Source organism: Macrobrachium rosenbergii, chromosome 59 (genome assembly GCF_040412425.1).
Source record: "Macrobrachium rosenbergii isolate ZJJX-2024 chromosome 59, ASM4041242v1, whole genome shotgun sequence".
NCBI classification, from domain to species: Eukaryota; Metazoa; Arthropoda; class Malacostraca; order Decapoda; family Palaemonidae; genus Macrobrachium; species Macrobrachium rosenbergii.
This window is the reverse complement of record NC_089799.1, coordinates 11,341,960-11,360,874: the sequence shown is the minus strand read 5'-3', so window position 1 is coordinate 11,360,874 and position 18,915 is coordinate 11,341,960. Positions and strand designations below refer to the sequence as shown.

The following is an 18,915-nucleotide window of genomic DNA, read 5'->3' as shown; positions in this document are numbered from 1 at the left end:
CCCCAACTGATCATACTCATAGCTTCTTTACATATAAATTCCAGAAAGTCAACTGGTAGAGCTCCACAACTGACCATACTCATATCTTCTTTACATATAAATTCCAGAAACTCTACTGGTAGAGACGCCACACCTGATCATACTCATAGCTTCTTTAGAAACCTTCGCCACAAAGTTGTTGCTGATTATGTTCACTGAACCAACAACTAACTGTTTTGTTGCCTTTGTTGCTTTTATTGTTTTTCATCATTACAGGGGGCATCATAGCCAAAGTTCAATATGTAAATGAAGCAACTACAGCAAAACTAATACTTGCTTACCTAACTGATTTCTTACTGCCACTCTATATTTCTTATACACAGATGACACAGTGCTTAATTACCATGGATATTCCATGACACCGTGTTACATAAAACTGAAAGCTTTCCTTATTGCAGCTAAAGAAAGCCATGTTTTTAATGTCCTTAAAAAATGGTATATATTAGTAAAGCTCCTTACATCTAGAGAGAGAGAGAGAGATCTAATATCTATGATGTCAGCAATATCACAGGATTTTCATCCTTCAGGCAAAGTCCCTCAGGATGGTGATTCCATTTTCTCTGGCAATGGTAATTAGGATATTGAACATCATCAAAAGATAGCCTGTCTGACCTTATCTATATTTCATATGGGAACTGCTATTATCGCTAACAGTACCTTCCCTTATGGATCGAATGTCTGTCTGTTGATTTATCTTTATTTATTTACTAATCATTCTTCCCTCTCCCATTTTAGTTTTTGTAAAAGAAAACTATAGTGACAGCTTTGTCTGTCCGTCCACACTTTTTCTGTCCTCGCTTAGATCTTAAAAACTACTGAGGCAAGAGGGTTGGAAATTCGTATGTTTATCATCCACCCTCAGATCATCGAATATAACAAATTGCAGCCCGCTACCCTCAGGAGTTTTTATTTTATTTAAGGTTAAACTTAGCCATAATCATACCTCTGGCACCTCTATAGGTACCAGCAACACAGGCCACCACCGGACCGTGGCTGAGTTTCATGGGTCTCGGCTAAGAGTTTCATGGACCGTGGCTGAGGCCACCACCGGACCGTGGTTGAAAGTTTCATACAGCATTATTAGCTGTACAGAAATCTCGATTGCGCCGAAGAAACTTCGGCGCATTTTTTACTTGTTTATCTTTTATTACGGGAGAGCTCGCTTTGTAAGTTAGAGCAAATAGGCTTCTGTCACACAACGGCTCATTCTTTACTATTAATATTATTATTATGCATTTCAGTTCTTGAAGGTACCCATTACTCTCAAGGGAACGAAAAACAGATTCCACATATAATGCTATTCATCCTTTTGAATGACTGTTGGAATTCATTCCAAGGCACCAAATTTTCAGTGGCTTCAAGTAACCAAAGATTATAGTGACTACCTCGATAAAAGCCAACACAGCGATTCTCCAAATTTTGATAAATCCGTCGAAACCACTATCCTATATTGATAAACCTTCAGAACGACCACCTGTCTTCCTGGTAAAACCCTCATTACTGCCAGTTTATCATCTTCTTGATACGAAGGCAACCTCCTACTTTCATCTCGGTGAAACCATCGTAACGACAGCTTGATTTGAACGTATTCAAACAGCACCTGTTCTATTAGGATAAAATAAAAAACACGCACTCTCCATCCAGCTTTCACGTCGAAATGTCTACTACAACAACAAGGCAGGCACGCTAACAGCGCATGAAGTGGCCATTATCGTTGCGAAGATTTGCAATAGACATTCTGCAGCAAAGGAAATGGGGCTCCACTTGCCAAAGTGAATATGTAAAATAATGTCAGGCCATTTTGGTGTGATGGTCTTATATAACTATTACGATGGCTCTATCCCGATTAGCGTGCAACATTTTGCCTCTAAGGAGATTTTTTTTAAGGTGAGGGTGTCAATGGTTGCTTTGTATCTCCAGTTATGTCCACCATAAGAAATATTGACCAAGAATGTCATAATTCATAAAAAAGAGGTTAGGCTAGAAAAGTGATATGTATCTTGAGGTTAGGTTAGAAAAGTGATATATATCTTAAGTCCATAAATGAATTAGACTTTGTTTCGATGGTTAAAAAGATTAAAGATTCAAGATCTGAACTTTCAGGATACAATATATACGTCATTTATATCAGAATTCTAGTCTGAACTATGCATTTATTTAGCTGATGACAACGATAGGTAGCATGCTCATCTCAGCTTAATGCCAATCATTTTTGTTTCTTCGTGTAGTATGTCAGGAAACAAAAACATTCGACCATAAAAATAGGGTTTCATGTCCCATACTTGTTTATTTTTGATATCAAAAAGGAACACACACAAAAAATACCTACACAAACTATTACATCAAGAGCCATTTTCCCGACGAGAGGGGAGGGCATACACAAAGTACGGTATGGTAAAAATTCAGACGCACAATACATACATGCAATACATACATGCATACACACACAATATATATATACATACATGCATATATATATATATATATATATATATATATATATATATATATATATATATATATATATATATATATATTATATGTATTATATATATGTATATGTATATATGTATATATGCGTGTGTATTTGCAAGTGTATGTACGCGCGCATGTTAGTATATATATGACATTTAACGAGGGTTACAAGGCAATATCTTTCACTTTGTCAACACGAAACGGGAAAGTGAGCTTGAATAGACGGAATGACAGACATAACAGACACTCAAATGGTGCAAACCATTCCATTCGTGTTCGAGGGAGTGTTGGTGAGAGAGTAAACAAGTATTCCAACTCCTTCTCTCTCACTCACAGAAACATCTTTATAGTCTGTAAAAGATTTTCTTTTCAAAATCAATATTTTTTTTTCTTATGTAGCATCTTCCTCCATCAATTTTTCTGGTATTTTTTTAAAAGGTTCTTCAATCCTGTAAAATTTTTTTTTTTTCTCAAAATCAAAATTGTTTCACCTAGCATCTTTTCTCCATCAATTTTTCTGGTGATTTTTGACAAGGTTATTCAATCCTGTAAAAGATTTTCTCAAAATCCATATTATTTTACCTAGCATCTTTTTTCCATAAATTTTTTTGGTAATTTTTGAAAAAAATTCTTCAAGCGTGTATAATATTTTTTCCTCAAAATCAATACTCTTTTACCTAGCATCTCTCCTCCATCATTTTTTCGGGTAATTTTTTTAAAGATTCCTTAATCCTGTAAAATATTTTTTTTCTAAAAATCAATATTCTTTTACCTAGCATCTTTCCTCCATTTATTTTTCTGGTGATTTTTGGAAAGATTCTTCAATCCTGTGAAATATTTTTTTTCTCAAAATCAGTATTTCTTTTTTTATGTAGCATCTTTCCTCCATCAGTTTTTCTGGTAATTTTTGAAAAGATTCTTCAATCCTGTAAAATATTTTTTTCCTAAAATCAACATTCTTTTGCCCAGCATCTTTTCTACATCAATTTTTCTGGTGATTTTTTAAAAGATTCTTCAATCCTGTAGAAGATTTTTTTCTCAAAATCAATATTCTTTTACCTAGCATCTTTCCACCATCAACTTTTCTGGTGATTGTTAAAAAGAATCTTAAATTTTTTTTTTCAAAATTAATATCTTTTTTTCTTATTCAGCATATTTTCTCTATCTATTTTTCTGGTAATTTTGAAAAAGATTCTTAAATCCTGTAAAAGATTCTTTTCTTTCCAAAATCAATATTATTTTTTCCTAGCAGCATCTTTGATCCATTAATTTTTCTGGCGATTTTCAAAAAAGATTCCTCAATATAAATCTACCCCGTTTACGTGACTATTCCATTAAAAATATCGTTTCTATCTTTCTTCCTTGATGTGACTTAGAAAATAAAAAAAAAAAACTTTTATGCTCTCAACCTACCATCTTCATAATTAAAAACAGAACGTTCTGAAATGAAAATCCTCTGAAAATCTATTTTCTATATCTGCCTTCGTCATGATTTCTGAAACAAAAATCCAATTTTCCCAGTTCCCCCACTTGAGGAATTCTTGAACAAAATCTTCCCTGTACCCCTTCCCAGACAATTTCTTCCTTGTTGATATTCTCTTTTCTTATCTTCATAGCCCTCGGTGTTATCTCCACTCCACCCAGGGCTTCCTCCTTTATCTCCTTATCTATTATTGCTAACTTTATGCTCCTCTGCAATACTGAAGGAGCTGCCGAAATCGCCGATGCGCTATGCTTCTGTTTCTCACACAAAACAAACATTAAAAATTGAAATATTTATCTGCAACTAATCCTGAGCGACCTAAATAAATGTGAATTTAGGAAAAGTCAAATAAAATGTATTTTAAATGCTGTGAGGTCCCATGAGACAAAAAAAAAAAAACTAATATAATAACCAATGTATTCATGCCATCATTATCATTACAGGTTTTCATAATAAACAAACGTCATGTTTGTGGAGGGAAAATAAAAAGAGGAAAAACGCAAGAAGTAAATAATTGACTATTAACAGTTTTATGAACAAACTGATAAGGTGCCAAGGAGCAATAACTGCCCAAAAAAGGCAATGGAAAAGATAAGTAAGGTAGGAGACTGACGTTCAGTCTGATAATAACAACGAATGTTAGCAGTGTTTATGTTCTATGTTCAATCTGAAGGTGAACTGTCTTTTCACCATCACTTCTCTCAGTACATAACCAAGTTTTATTTATTTATTTAAAGTAACACCATTTTAGCAAGTGCTTAACTTAGTCATTTGTTATTTACATTAATCACCATTTCAGCAAGCTGTTTAAATTAATCGTTAGTTATTTAAAATAATCACCATTTCAGCAAGCTGTTTGAATTAATCCTTAGTTATTTAAAATAATCACCTTTTCAGCTTAATCCTTAGTTATTTAAAATAATCACCTTTTCAGCAAGCTGTTTACATAAATCCTTTGTTATTTAAATTAATTACCACTTCCGCAAGCTGTTTAAATCAATCCTTTGTTATTTAAATTAATCACCACTTCCGCAAGCTGTTGAAATGAATCCTTAGTTATTTAAATAACCACCATTCCAACGTGTTATTTAAATTAATCATATATTTAAATTAACCGCCATTCAGAAATTTTTTAAATTAATCATCATTTCAGAGAGAACGTGGAGATTACTTTATCACTAAACTGTTCGAGTGTAAAAATGTCACAATCTGCATTTTTTTAAATAAAAGATCTAATTTTAGTACCTGTCGCTGACGATTACCCAAACATGACAGCGTTGTGTAATCCTCTAGAATAAATTAATACCACCCAAATAAAAACCAAAGTAACGTTTACAAAAGATTATCTATTCTCTTTGTTATCAATGAAAACGTTTTGGTAAGAGACAAAATCATCTTCTTTCGGTTGAAAACATTACAAGATATCTCCTGTTGAAATCCTGTTGAAAACAACCACTTCTGGTGGTCGAATTCACGTAAGAAAAAAGTACTCTTCATTCAGTCTTGACAAAAAGGAAGAGAAACAAAAGAGGAGAAGCTCAGGAAATAAAATTTTATTCCACTTTGTAGAAATAACCATTTAACGGTTACGAACGATTTATTGATTAGTATTTCTGTTGGGGATAAACTCATTATCAACATCAGAATGAAATGTAACTTATTCTGCGTGAGTTCACCCAAACCAGTAAAAATGTTAAATCAGTAAGGTAAATACCATTTTGAAATCATATACATACTAGTTTGATGGCGCGCGCTACTCTGCACTGGAACCTGGCGCTGCCCGTCATGTCTCCCCTGCCCTCTCGATCCCCCACCTGCCCCGCCCCCACCCGGGGCGGACAAACAGGTTTGCAGGAGGAGGGTGGATGTGTCATATGTCCCCTACCCTCCTGATCACCTGCCTACCCCAAGCCACCCGGGGTGGACAAACAAGAAAGATCCACTCGGGTTTCATCATCATTATTATTATTATTATTATTATTATTATTATTATTATTATTATTATTATATATTATATATAAATATATATATATATATATATATATATATATATATATATATATTTATATACATATATATGTATATATATATACATATACTGTATATATATACATATATATATATATATATATGTGTGTATATATATATATATATATATATATGTGTATATATATATATATATATATATATATATATATATATATATATATATATATATATATATATATATATATATATATATATATATACTTGTACAGCAGAGATGAAATCAATCTCTCTTGATAACCCAATGGATGCGCCTGTTTCCTCTGTATCAAAACCATAACTCACAGCTTTGAATTCTGGCTGGATATATGCGTTTTATCATATGTAATTCACTTTAGATGTAAGTTAGTCTTAAGGTATAGGGACCGTATATGTGTGTGTGTGTGTGAGCGTGTGTGTGTCTATAATATATATATATATATATATATATATATATATATATATATATATATATATATATATATATATATATATATGTGTGTGTGTGTGTGTGTGTGTGTGTGTGTGTGTTTTATAATATAAACAAATATACATATGAAATTTTAAAAAATCAATATCACTTGACATACAAACGAAAAACGTGAGGATAATCACATAACATTCTAGTAAATTGACTTGCAAAAAACATTTGGCCGTCATGTACTCAGAGACTAATGCAATTTACTGCCAATTTCAATGTCATGCCACTTACTCTTATGATTTGCTGGAAAGATATTTTTAGGAACACTTCCCCGCAACATGGCGCCCCCCCAACCCCTCACAACCTCGTGATTTTATTTTTTATCTCTCTTTCGCTCCCCGTTCCCCACAAAATCTAGTGGCAATGAGTAAGTGGATATTCTCATGCATGCAGGTTCTAAATATCATTGCAATAACAAACTCCAACAGGTTTTAGTTCGATCTCCATGACCTGGTAAGTTAAAGAACAATGAGAGGAATGGAATGGAATGGAATATAGAGTTTAGGCCAGAGGCCAAGCACTGGGACCTATGAGGCCATTCAACGCTGGAGAGGAAACAGAGTAGGTATAAAGGTGTAACAGGAGGAAAATCCTCCCAGCTGCACTATGAAATAATTGTTAAGAGAGAATGGATAGCAAGATGGAAGAAAGATAATATGAATGCAGGTACAGTCAAAGGAATGAAAAGGGTTGCAGCTAGGGGCCGAGGGGACGCTGCAAAGAACCTTTAGTGATGCCTACAGTGCACCCCGTGAGGTGACTGACGGCACTAGCCCCCTGCGGGGAAGGCAATGAGAGAAAATAACAGAGTGAGAAAGTCAATAATTTCGACTGTTCTATTTCTTTATGCAGAGAACCATACGTTGAAAAGCACCTCATACTCTTCATTGCAGAGCTCTCTGCTATGTACCTTAAAGCACAGCGCTTTGAAGTACCCTAAAAAGAAATCTACTGAGGTGTTCGCTCTAGTAGGTACAGTAATGATTCCTTGCATCGTGAAACCCCTAATTTAGCATGACAATGACTGAGACTGAGAAATTAGAGAAACTACGTGGATAAAGCAAGACTTCCATGACACTGTTGAAAATACATACGAATATATGACGTGTGTCTACAAGAATGCATTCTGGAAAATAGCCTCTGTTCATTTTCACATTTCTGTTACAGTATGTGCGTAGACAAAAAAAAATTCCACCTTCAAAATCTTCCGGATTTAATTTATCTTGATACTTTATATAAGATGAAATTTCTCTTGATACTTTATATAAGATTAAATTTCTCTTGATACTTTACATAAGATTAAATTTCTCTTTATACTTTATATAAGGTTAAATTTCTCTTTATACTTTATATAAGATTAAATTTCTCTTGATACTTTATATAACATTAAATTTCTCTTGACACTTTATATAAAATTAAATTTCTCTTCATACTTCATATAAGATTAAATTTCCCTTAATACATTATATAAGATTAAATTTCTCTTGATATTGATACATAACCAGGAGAATATCACTATTAAGCAATGAACGCATGTTTCTTACAAAACAATCTCTATGTTTTTAGCTAATTAGATGAAGCGTTCCTTTGCGTACTTAATTTCCCTTGTCAGTGAACGATCAAAATTTATAGTCGCTGTCCTAACTGGTTTTTGGTGACTGGAGTTATATGTCAAGTTACCTCGAATCTCTCTCTCTCTCTCTCTCTCTCTCTCTCTCTCTCTCTCTCTCTCTCTCTCTCCCTCGACAGCTTTAGTCATTATATATATATATATATATATATATATATATATATATATATATATATATATATATATATATATATATATATATATATATATATATATATATATGTATATATATATATGTTATATATATATATATATATATATATATATATATATATATATATATATATATATATATATATGTATGTATGTATGTATGTATGTATGTATGTATGTATGTATGTCTCTCTCTCTCTCTCTCTCTCTCTCTCTCTCTCTCTCTATCTCTATATATATATATATATATATATATATATATATATATATATATATATATATATATATATATATATATATATACTGTATGTACTGTATGTACATATGCACCGTTATGCGGAATTAGGAAAATCTCACGATAAAGATGAAAATATGAAGAGACCAATACTGTTATCTATACCACAATTTTTATGATACCCTGAAGGTCACTTTAATATAAGTCTTAATTTCCTTTTTATTTATCACGTACGATAAACACGCGCGCGCACACACACACACAAACACACTCATACTCACACACACACACAGCATCAAATACCAGGTTCATTTATTCCATTCATTCATCAAAAAATACAACACAAACATTCCCACCACTGTAACAACTCAGTACGGTGCATACCAACACCCGAAACGCCAGCAGTCCAGATTTGATACTATCGAGTAAAAGCATTCCTCGCTCTGGGCCGTAGCACGAGGAGGAGGAGGAGGAGGAGGAGGAGGAGGAGGAGGCACTTAATCAATAAGTATGTATATTAATGCTCACAGCTCCCAATAATCGATACAGAAGAGTCCAATGTCTTATGCCGTGACTATACATATACCATGGGGCAGCTCTCAGCCATTTCTGTGTACATCTCTGCTTCCCTCTTACCTCCCCCCACCACCCCATCAACACCCCGCCCCCCAGCCCATAGGGCTACTAAACAATCAATATGCTTTCTGTATGTTGCCCCCAGGCAAATATCTCACTAACACGTACGCACGCCCATAACAAATCACTGCCACTCACAATTCTACATAAAATTGCCGGATTTTTTCTTTTTTTTTTTTGGTAAATGCTCCACTTGTTGATATCATATGAAAGGTATGTCAGGTTAAAATTACAATCTCTTATCTGCTATGCAGCAATAAGGCTCTGCCAGACTGATTTTTATACGTTTGTTTAATTACCTATGGACACCGAATAGAAATATGTTATCTTTAAATCCCAAAAGTCAAACAAGTAGAAATATGCGCCGAAGTTTCTTCGGCGCAATCGAGTTTTCTGTACAGTGTATAATGCTGTATGAGCCGTGACCCATGAAGCTTTCAGCCACATCCCGGTGGTGGCCTGTCCTATAGCGTTGCCAGACGCACGATCATGGCTAACTTTAACCTGAAATAAAATAAAAACTACTGAGGCTAAAGGGCTGAAATTTGGTATGTTTGCTGATCTGGGGGTGGATGATCAACACACCAATTTGCAGCGCTCTAGCCTGAGTAGTTTTTAAGATTTGAGGGCGGACAGAAAAAGTGCAGACGGACAGACAAAGCCGGCACTAGTAGTTTTCTTTTGCAGAAAACTAAAAGTAACTAAAGAAGTCGCAAGAGGTGTATTTAAAGAAAATGACTTACTAGGAGAAATAATGAGTATTATATCATGGCCCACCCAACTAAATACAGCAAAAGAAAACTCTTCTAATCTTATAAAAGATTTTGTCTAAAATGAAAAGCAAAGCATGGCCAAAGATACATAGAATAATCCCGTGAAGAATATGTGAGAAATTTCTCCCAACATGAAATATTTCTCACAAGGAAGTAGTAAAAGTATAAAGAGACTGACAAGAACTTTAAACCCCACGAAAAAAAGGGATAGAATTCACAATACATCCCGATAATAAATTTATTCGAGGTCGTGTAAACCTTGTAGTTTTCACGAAATAAAACAAGTAAGAGATTCGTCAAAGTTTCTTCGGCGAAATCGAGTTTCCTGTACAGCCGCTACAGCGTATAATCAAGGCCACCGAAAAATATATCTATCTTTCTGTAGTCTCGGTATAATGCTGTATGAGCCGTGGCCCATAAAGCTTTCAGCCACGGCCCGGTGGTGGCCTATCCTATATCATTGCCAGAAGCACTATTATACCTAAATTTAACCTTAAATAAAATAAAAACTATTGAAGCTAGAGGGCTGCAATTTCGTATGTTTGATGATTGGAGGGTGGATGACCAACATACCAATTTGTAGCCATCTAGCCTCAGTAGTTTTCAAGATCTGAGGGCGGACAGAAAAAGTGCGGACAGAATAGAGTGAGGACGGACAGAAAAGCCGACTCAATAGTTTTCTTTTACAGAAAACTAAAAAGGACTAAGATGAAGTAATACTGTCAATAAAGGGGGCTAAAAAGAACTATTTTTACGAATATATCTGCAATTTCACTTACTCTGGAATAATGTCTTACTTTCATAGCAGTTGTGTTCAGTAGGCTACTTAAAACCAGGTTCGCAAAAGACTACAATTGCGCAAAGGAAACGAAAAACTAAATTAAACGAGTTATGTAATAAGGCCGTGTAGTATTATGGAGAAAATCAAATACCCCAAAACTTAGTATTTTAAGGAATTGTAACAAACTTTGAAGTTTTTCCGGAAACCTTAAAAGGAGCAAATATCTTGCAATAACACATTGCAAGCAACATTTTGCCTCAGTAACGGTTCATAATAACGTTGAAAAGAAAATTATATGTTTTAGATTTCAGGAGCAGGACGGAACAGAAAGAAAGAAATCTATATTATCTACACTGTAATGTAAGATGCTCCACAAAGAGAGAGAGAGAGAGAGAGAGAGAGAGGGGGGGAGCGCAGTGCGAACAATCGTTCCGTAAAGGAATCTTTCAAAGTTTCTCCAGGCAAATGTCTAAGGTTTCTGTTTCATTACAGATAAAATCTTATAAACATTCATTCCTTAGGCTATGGGATCTCTATTTACCTCTATTTAAAATATTCAAATAAACATATACATTAGCACACACATACATCCATACATAAATGCACACACACATATATATATTGTATATGTATGTATATATATATATATATATATATATATATATATATATATATATATATATATATATATATATATACATACATACATACATAAACACACATATAAATATATATATATATATATATATACATATATATATATATATATATATATATATATATATATATATATATATATATATATATATATAGAATAATAAACAGTTTCACCAAATAGAGGATGTAAGGTGACCCAGAAGAATAACAAAATAAACAATCTCCACAGTCATTTTTTACTAACTGAACCACTGAAATTGCATCAGAAGCTTTATGGCCATTATGTACCTAAGTTGAATGGATTATTCTAGTTTCTGAGGTCATTCCATCATTTTGCAGACTGGATATGCCAACATATATAAAGGAAATAATTTATATTTCTAAAAAAACAGTTTGAGTAACACACCATGCATGGAACCTTTGGTTATCTTTCTCACATTGTAATACACACAAAACTTACGTACGCGTGTGTGTGTGTGTTGTGTGTAAGTTGTATGTATGTGTCGTTCCCGCAGTGGGAGAAGATCTTACGAAAAAAAAAAAAAAAAACAGGAGCAGTCACTCCAGCGCTCATCTTTTTACCAGTCGTATCAAGGATAAACTTCCGTGCAAAAGCGTTCTGAGCACCAGTCGTTTAGAAACGTATGCACAAACGCTGACACATACACACACAACAGACATACACACACACCGTTAAACACAATAAGTGACTAATATATCATATTTTGGTTTTCGAGATCAATTTGGTATATTACATCTTTCGTAACAACTCAGGTTGTAATACAACATGATGGAAAGCAAACAGCTATCAATCTAAATCAGGCAGCATAAAAGAAAATCTGAAAAGAAAACATATGAATGAAAGCATGAGCACTGCAGAGTCGCCGTCAAGTGGGATTTCTGGAAAGAAATGTGGAGATTAATGGCGGAAAAGCAGCTTCCGGTCAAGCTTCACTCAAAATCCTTTAAAGTATTCTCCTCGGCGATAAGGAGCACTAAAGGAGTGAATAAATAAATACTCTTACTGACAACGTCAGTTTTTTATTTAGATTTTTCTTTTGGTAGATAATCTACTAATCTACGCAATATATATAGTATATATTATGAGCATGTGATTAATCCATATGTGGTCCATTTAGATATAATAAATAAACAGACAGTTACAAGAACTTATGTATATTATATTTATATATATATATATATATATATATATATATATATATATATATATATATATATATTATATATTATATATATATAACATATATATATATATATATATATATATATATATATATATATATATATATATATATATATATATATATATATATATATATATATATATATATATATATATATATATACATATATACGGGAACAAAGAATCTACCAACAGGCATGTTATCACATGAGCAAACTAGTTTATTTATCAAAGGTGATGATGTCACAACGTTGGAAAGGTTGTCCATTTACCAACAAGATCAAATTTTGTTGGAAAAGGAAGTGATGAATAGGTGAACATCAAAATTTGTTGGAAAAGGAAGTGATGGACAAGTGAACATAAGTGTTGTGATGACAAAAGTACATTAAAACCAATGATAATCAGAACATCGGTTTGGAATTTCAGGAATACAGATAAAGTGGATGAACATTTGGCAACAGGAAATCATAATCTGAAGTCGTTTCCAGATATAATCCTGTTGTGATCCCCTTGTGTCAACAATTACCTGGCAATTGTTAGGGATGAAGGGAGTGGGTTTCCTGTATGCATGTATGTATATACATAAGCAATATTTATGCATATATGTATATATATATATATATATTATATACGTATATAAATATATATATATATATATATATATATATATATATATATGTATGTATATGTATATACCTACATACAATGTGTATATATATGTATGTATGTATTTATATCTATATATATGCATACCTACATGAGTATATGTATTATCTATATATCTATATCTATATCTATATCTATATATATATATATTAGATATATATATTTAAATATAGTTTGTAAATTATATGTATATATACTGTAGATGTATGCATATATATATATATATATATATATATATATATATATATATATATATATATATATATATATATATATATATATATATATATATACATACATAATGACATAGGAATCAACAACTAGTAAACTGATAAATAGGTGTCCCTCTACCACAAGATTTTCATTTAGGCAGCATATTTTAAGTTTGTTCTAGTTATTCAGCTGGCAAAAAAGCAGTCAGTGTGGTGCCAATGATGCGGCTTCATACGTGCTTGACAACTGCTACATAAGAGCAAACGAGCAAAGTCATCATTGGCTAACCTACAAGCGTTATTCACATGGACGAGGAAGTTTACCATTCAGCCAAGCAGGATGAGCTGCCCCATGTCCTCCTACTGTGCGCTAGAAATACCATATGGTGTGGTGACTATAACTATATAGCCTATGGTGGCAACTGAGCTACTACTATACTTATGTGGCAAGTCCTACTTTACCAGGGCCGGAAATAGTACGGGAAAGTTCTTCCTTGTCGACGAAAAAGTCTTATGTGATTTCCTCAGCAGGGACTTTCTCGCTTATCTCCAGCCTTTAACAGTTAGTTAGGTCGAGCTGGTGGTACAGCCAGATGCTATTAACTAGGTTGTTTAATTTTGCTTTAGACGGGATACACGCAAAGAGGGGGTGACGACACGCTACTCTGAACCTTACGTGGAAGTGAGCTAAGGTGCTTGACTATCTAAAGCTACGTTAAACTTTCATTTGAAAAAAAAAAATAACAAGAAACGTTTGCTACTCAAGTACTTACAAGCTCTGAGAAAGAAAGCTTGAGAGGCGTAGCTTGGAGAGGGGAGGTGTGCTCGTCATCTTGACTTTGTTGTGGTTGTTTGTTGTTGTTGTTGCTGTTGGGTTGTGAAATAATCCCAAGGAATAAAGGCCCCGACGACAACGTCGCTGACTTCCTGTTTACACTCTCCTTGGTGTTTCCAGGTTATTGTAATCTATATCAATTTATTTTCTCCGTTCGTTAATACTTTTTTTTTTGTTATCTTTTCTATTCGAAAAGCTGGCGTTATATATTCCTTTCCTCTCTTTTTTCTTTTTCTTTTTCTTTTCCTTGGCGACGGTTTCGAAAGCTCGGGCGGGCTTTCCAGAAACTGGAGTGGTGTGGTTCCCCGTATGGTTTGAAGAAGAAGCCCACTCGCACAAAGACACGTCGCGGGATATATTTACTACGACCTTGATCGTGGCCGGGGTTGGGTTTACCGAAGGCGAGGAGGTTGTTGTTGTGGCGGTGGAAAAAAAGGGGGTGGGGTTGGAGGAATGAGCGAGAGAAGCGACGAAGAGAATAGAGGGAAATAGAGAGGTAGAGACAGTTCACAGGAGAGGGCCGGGGTCACATAGGAGGCTCTCTCAGGTTGTATGGGCAAAATCTACTACACAAAATGCAATGCGGCAAGCAAAAAGGCAACAACTGGGATTCACTTTTATTCTTTTTTTTCCTTTTCGGATTAATCCAATGGTAAAAATATCGGATTTTTCCTGACACCACTTCAAATCAACATAACACAAATTTCTATAAAACTCCTTAGGCCTCTAATTTCTATGATAAAAAACGCATCATTGATGATGTTTCAGGCATCAAAACGGATATAGCAGTGATAAAAAGGGGATTGAAAAATTTTACAAATGTCTCTTTTTCTTTTCCAGAGAAAAAATATAGAGCTCTATATCTATATGACATTCAAAATTTCAGATACAAAATACAAAAAAAAAAAAAACTAGGGAGAGAAGGCTTATTCACGCAATTTCACAAGGGGCATGTCTGGCATAATTTTTTTTTTTTTTAGAGGAGGATCTGAGCTGTACTAATTAGATGGTGGTGATGAGGTGTTATGTGGGACAAGAGGAGAGTCGCTCGCAGCAACAGCTGACACACACAGGAAGAGGTCAGGCAGATTTTGAGATCCCGTCGGTTATAGTGATTTCTTGGTCCACCGCTCAGCGGCGGCACATGTAGCCTCCGTGACGGTTCAGCTAAGACTGGCTCTGTGACCTCTCTGCTCTCTCACTCTCACACTCTCTCTCTCTCTCTCTCTCTCTCTCTCTCTCTCTCTCACTCTCTCTCTCTTTCTACGCTCTCGCCCCTTCCCCTCACATACACACACACACGCACACACACATTCACACACACACACACACACCCACCACTCGCCATCTCTCTCCTGCTGGTTCCTCCCCTCTTATCACATTTCCCCTTTAGTTCTTCATTTCGTCTCTCTCTCTCTCTCTCTCTCTCTCTCTCTCTCTCTCTCTCTCTCTCTCTCTCTCTCTCTCTATTTCAATTTTACATGATCAATGTTCTGTAATTTAAGGGATATGAGGCACGAAGACAATACTATTATTACATCGGTGATTTTCATAATCACACGGACAATTTTCGTGAGAAATATATAATAAACTGTTCACGAATGCAGGCGCCTTGCGATATTACGTAAATTTACAGATAAAATTTATCACAAATATTGAACAATAAACTATAATACTTTAAAAAACTACTAAAAGACAACAGATTCAACAGTCATACAAAAGTCAAGTATACCTTAGTTTAACCAGACCACTGAGCTGATTAACAGCTCTCTAGGGCTTATCAGCGATTAGACTTATTTTACGTGGCTAAAAACCAATTGGTTACCTAGCAACGGGACCTACAGCTTACTGTGGAATCCGAACGACATTATACCGAGAAATGAATTTCCATCACCAGAAATAAATTCCTCTAATTCTTCATTGGCTTGCCGGAGACTTGAACTCGGGCCTAGCAGAGTGCTAGCCGACAACTCTACTGACTCATCCAACAAGGAACTTATTCGAATATAACCTTGAGAGATTATCTAATAAGAAATAATAATTCATATTATCACAGTCCCCACTACAAATCACTCTCTTGACATTCGTTGTCAGGGTCAAAGGCAAACGCTACTCTAAATTCAGGAGTACCGCTGCTTGGGCATTTCGTCCGCCGTGATTTGAAGTAACTTTATTATCAAATGATGTCAAGATTTTGATGAACGCTTAATTCTGTTTGCAAGGGGTAATTCTTACGGAGTTTGTATCATTCTTGTCGGTTCAAAAATGTCTCCATATTTTTCATCACCAACTGAACAAAAAGGAAAGCGTTTTACTAAACCCATAAACAGTATCTAAGTGTGAGAGCACTTGCCCAAAATGGCTCTGTTGAACTGATGCTCCTAACAATATTATTGCAACATAAACAATTCTGATGTGAAAGACTTAATCGAGAAAACGGCCAGGGAGTTATTCAACTTTACGATTGCAATACGAAAGGCAAAACAGCCTTTCCCTAACCTTGAGATTATTATTAAAAAATATTGGTATACAAACATATTTATTACCTCAGAATCACTGGGTTTCTAAGGAGATGGACTACAACACTGCAGCGGGAACTACATCCCTTACTTGTTTTTTTACCTTGGCTCCTACCCTGGGTGGGGTAGAATAGACCCAGTTGCAAATTTTAGCATGACTGCATACACGTCCAGTATTATGGGAATGGAATCAAGAAAACCATGTACAGTAGAAAAACAAGTAAAAAACGCGATGAAGTTTCTTTGGTGCAATCGAGTTTTCTGTACAGCCGCTACAGATTATAATCAAGGCCACCGAAAATGGATCTATCTTCCGGTGGTCTCGGTATAATGCTGTATGAGCCGAGGCCCATGAAACTTTAACCACGGCCTATCCTATATCGTTGACAGATGCACGATTATGTCTAACTTTAACCTGAAATAAAATAAAAACTACTGAGGCTAGTGGGCTGCACTTTGGTATGTTGATGATTGGAGGGTTGATGATCAACATACCAATTTGCAGCCCTCTAGCCTCTGAGGGCGGACAGAAAAAAGTGCGGACAGAAAAAAGTGCGGACAAAATAAAGTGCGGACGGACAATAGTTTTATTTTACATAAAACTAAAAAAAAGACCTTAATGATATGTGACCAAAAAAAGGCCATCAAATTCAAGGAACTTTAGCATACAGATTCCCGGCCAAATGGAAAAACACCTGCACTCGCTCAAGTTATATAAATGAACGTTTATGAACTTTAGACAAGGAAGAGGGTGTGTGGACCAGTTATTTATGAAACAGTTAGGCGAGATATATGAAAGTAAGGGGGAAATGCTGTATGTAGAATGTGACCTATTAAAAGCTCAGCATAGAACTGAAAGCGAATCTACGTGGAGGGTATTGAGGATAGATGGTACGAAAGGTAAGTATAACTGATGTGCGAAGCTTATGCTGAAATTATGCAGCTGGAATTGCGAGTTTGGTGGGTAAGTAGGTCGGAGACAAGGGCATTATGTCTCCGTGGCTGTTCAATATGGATAGGATGGAGTGATCCGAGGAGTCTAAGAAAAGAAATCCGACGAGGGTGCAAAGTTGGTGGTTAAGGAATGTGTGTCAGAAATGACGAGTGGAATGGATGACATTTGCAGATGATACAGTGCTGATTGCGGATAGCGAAGACAAATCACAGTAAGTACTACGAGACTGTGATTAAAGAGAAACTTGAGAGTAAATGCAAGGAAGAGTAAAAATTATGACATACGCAGAAGTCAAGAAGAATAAGAAGAAAAAGCAATGAATGTTAACATGAATGGAGGAAAAATGAAAGAGGTTGATTCGTAAAAGTATTTAGTAGTAAATATAACATGGTAATAGGATAAGCAATGAGTTTAGTCACATAAAATTAGGATGGGACTACACGTCTAAGAAGGCCAAGGTAAAGAATTATATAAAATGATTATTGAATATACTGTATTCTTCTTCTCTCCTTTAGGGAAGTGAAGTGTAGATGTCGGATGCCAATGAAAGAAAAAAAAAGCATGGCGCCAATGAGATGAATTGTTTAGGTAATTATTGTTATTATTCAGAAGGTTAACCCTATTTATATGTAACAAGCCCACAGAGGCTATTGACTTGAAATTCAAGCTTCCAAAGAATATGTTCATTAGCAAGAAGCAACAAGAGGCAATGGGAAATACAAAAAAAAGGGGGTCACTTATTAAAAAAGAAAAATATATTAACAAGTTAATAAAGAAATAGGTAAATATGGAAGTAAATGATTCAAGTGCAAGGAGGACTGCATTAGGGTAGTAATGCATTGCATCTCGCTGGAATTTTTGAAGTTCTAATTGCACGACATCTTTTGGGGGACTGGCAAGGCATGGAGAAGGGTGAGAAATACGGAGATTGGCGGTAACAACGGTCAGCTTCGGTTACATATAAACCAACGGTCCCTGAAGTGGCTTAGTCATCTGGACAGAATGAAAGACGATCACTTGAAAAGCGTCTACGCCTAATTAGGGAGACTTGGGAGGTGGAAGAGGGAGGCCTACACACTGAAAGACGTATTGAATGAATATAGGCCAAGCGCTGGGGCCTTTGAGATCATTCAGCACTGAAAGGGAAATTGACAGT

General features: G+C 34.9%; 1 protein-coding gene across 2 annotated transcripts in view; it reads right to left on the bottom strand.

Moving 5' to 3' along the window:
• The window catches only part of Syt7 (Synaptotagmin 7), a 1,055,225-nt gene extending 1,039,765 nt beyond the window's left edge, over positions 1–15,460 (bottom strand). Inside the window, exon 1 of one of the 2 annotated variants that reach the window (XM_067102302.1) lies at positions 14,212–15,460. The gene's annotated coding sequence lies outside the window, so the exon portion shown is untranslated. The remainder of the gene's footprint in view (positions 1–14,211) is intronic. The other variant, XM_067102303.1, reaches the window with a different exon arrangement.
• Positions 15,461–18,915: the final 3,455 nt, after the last annotated feature.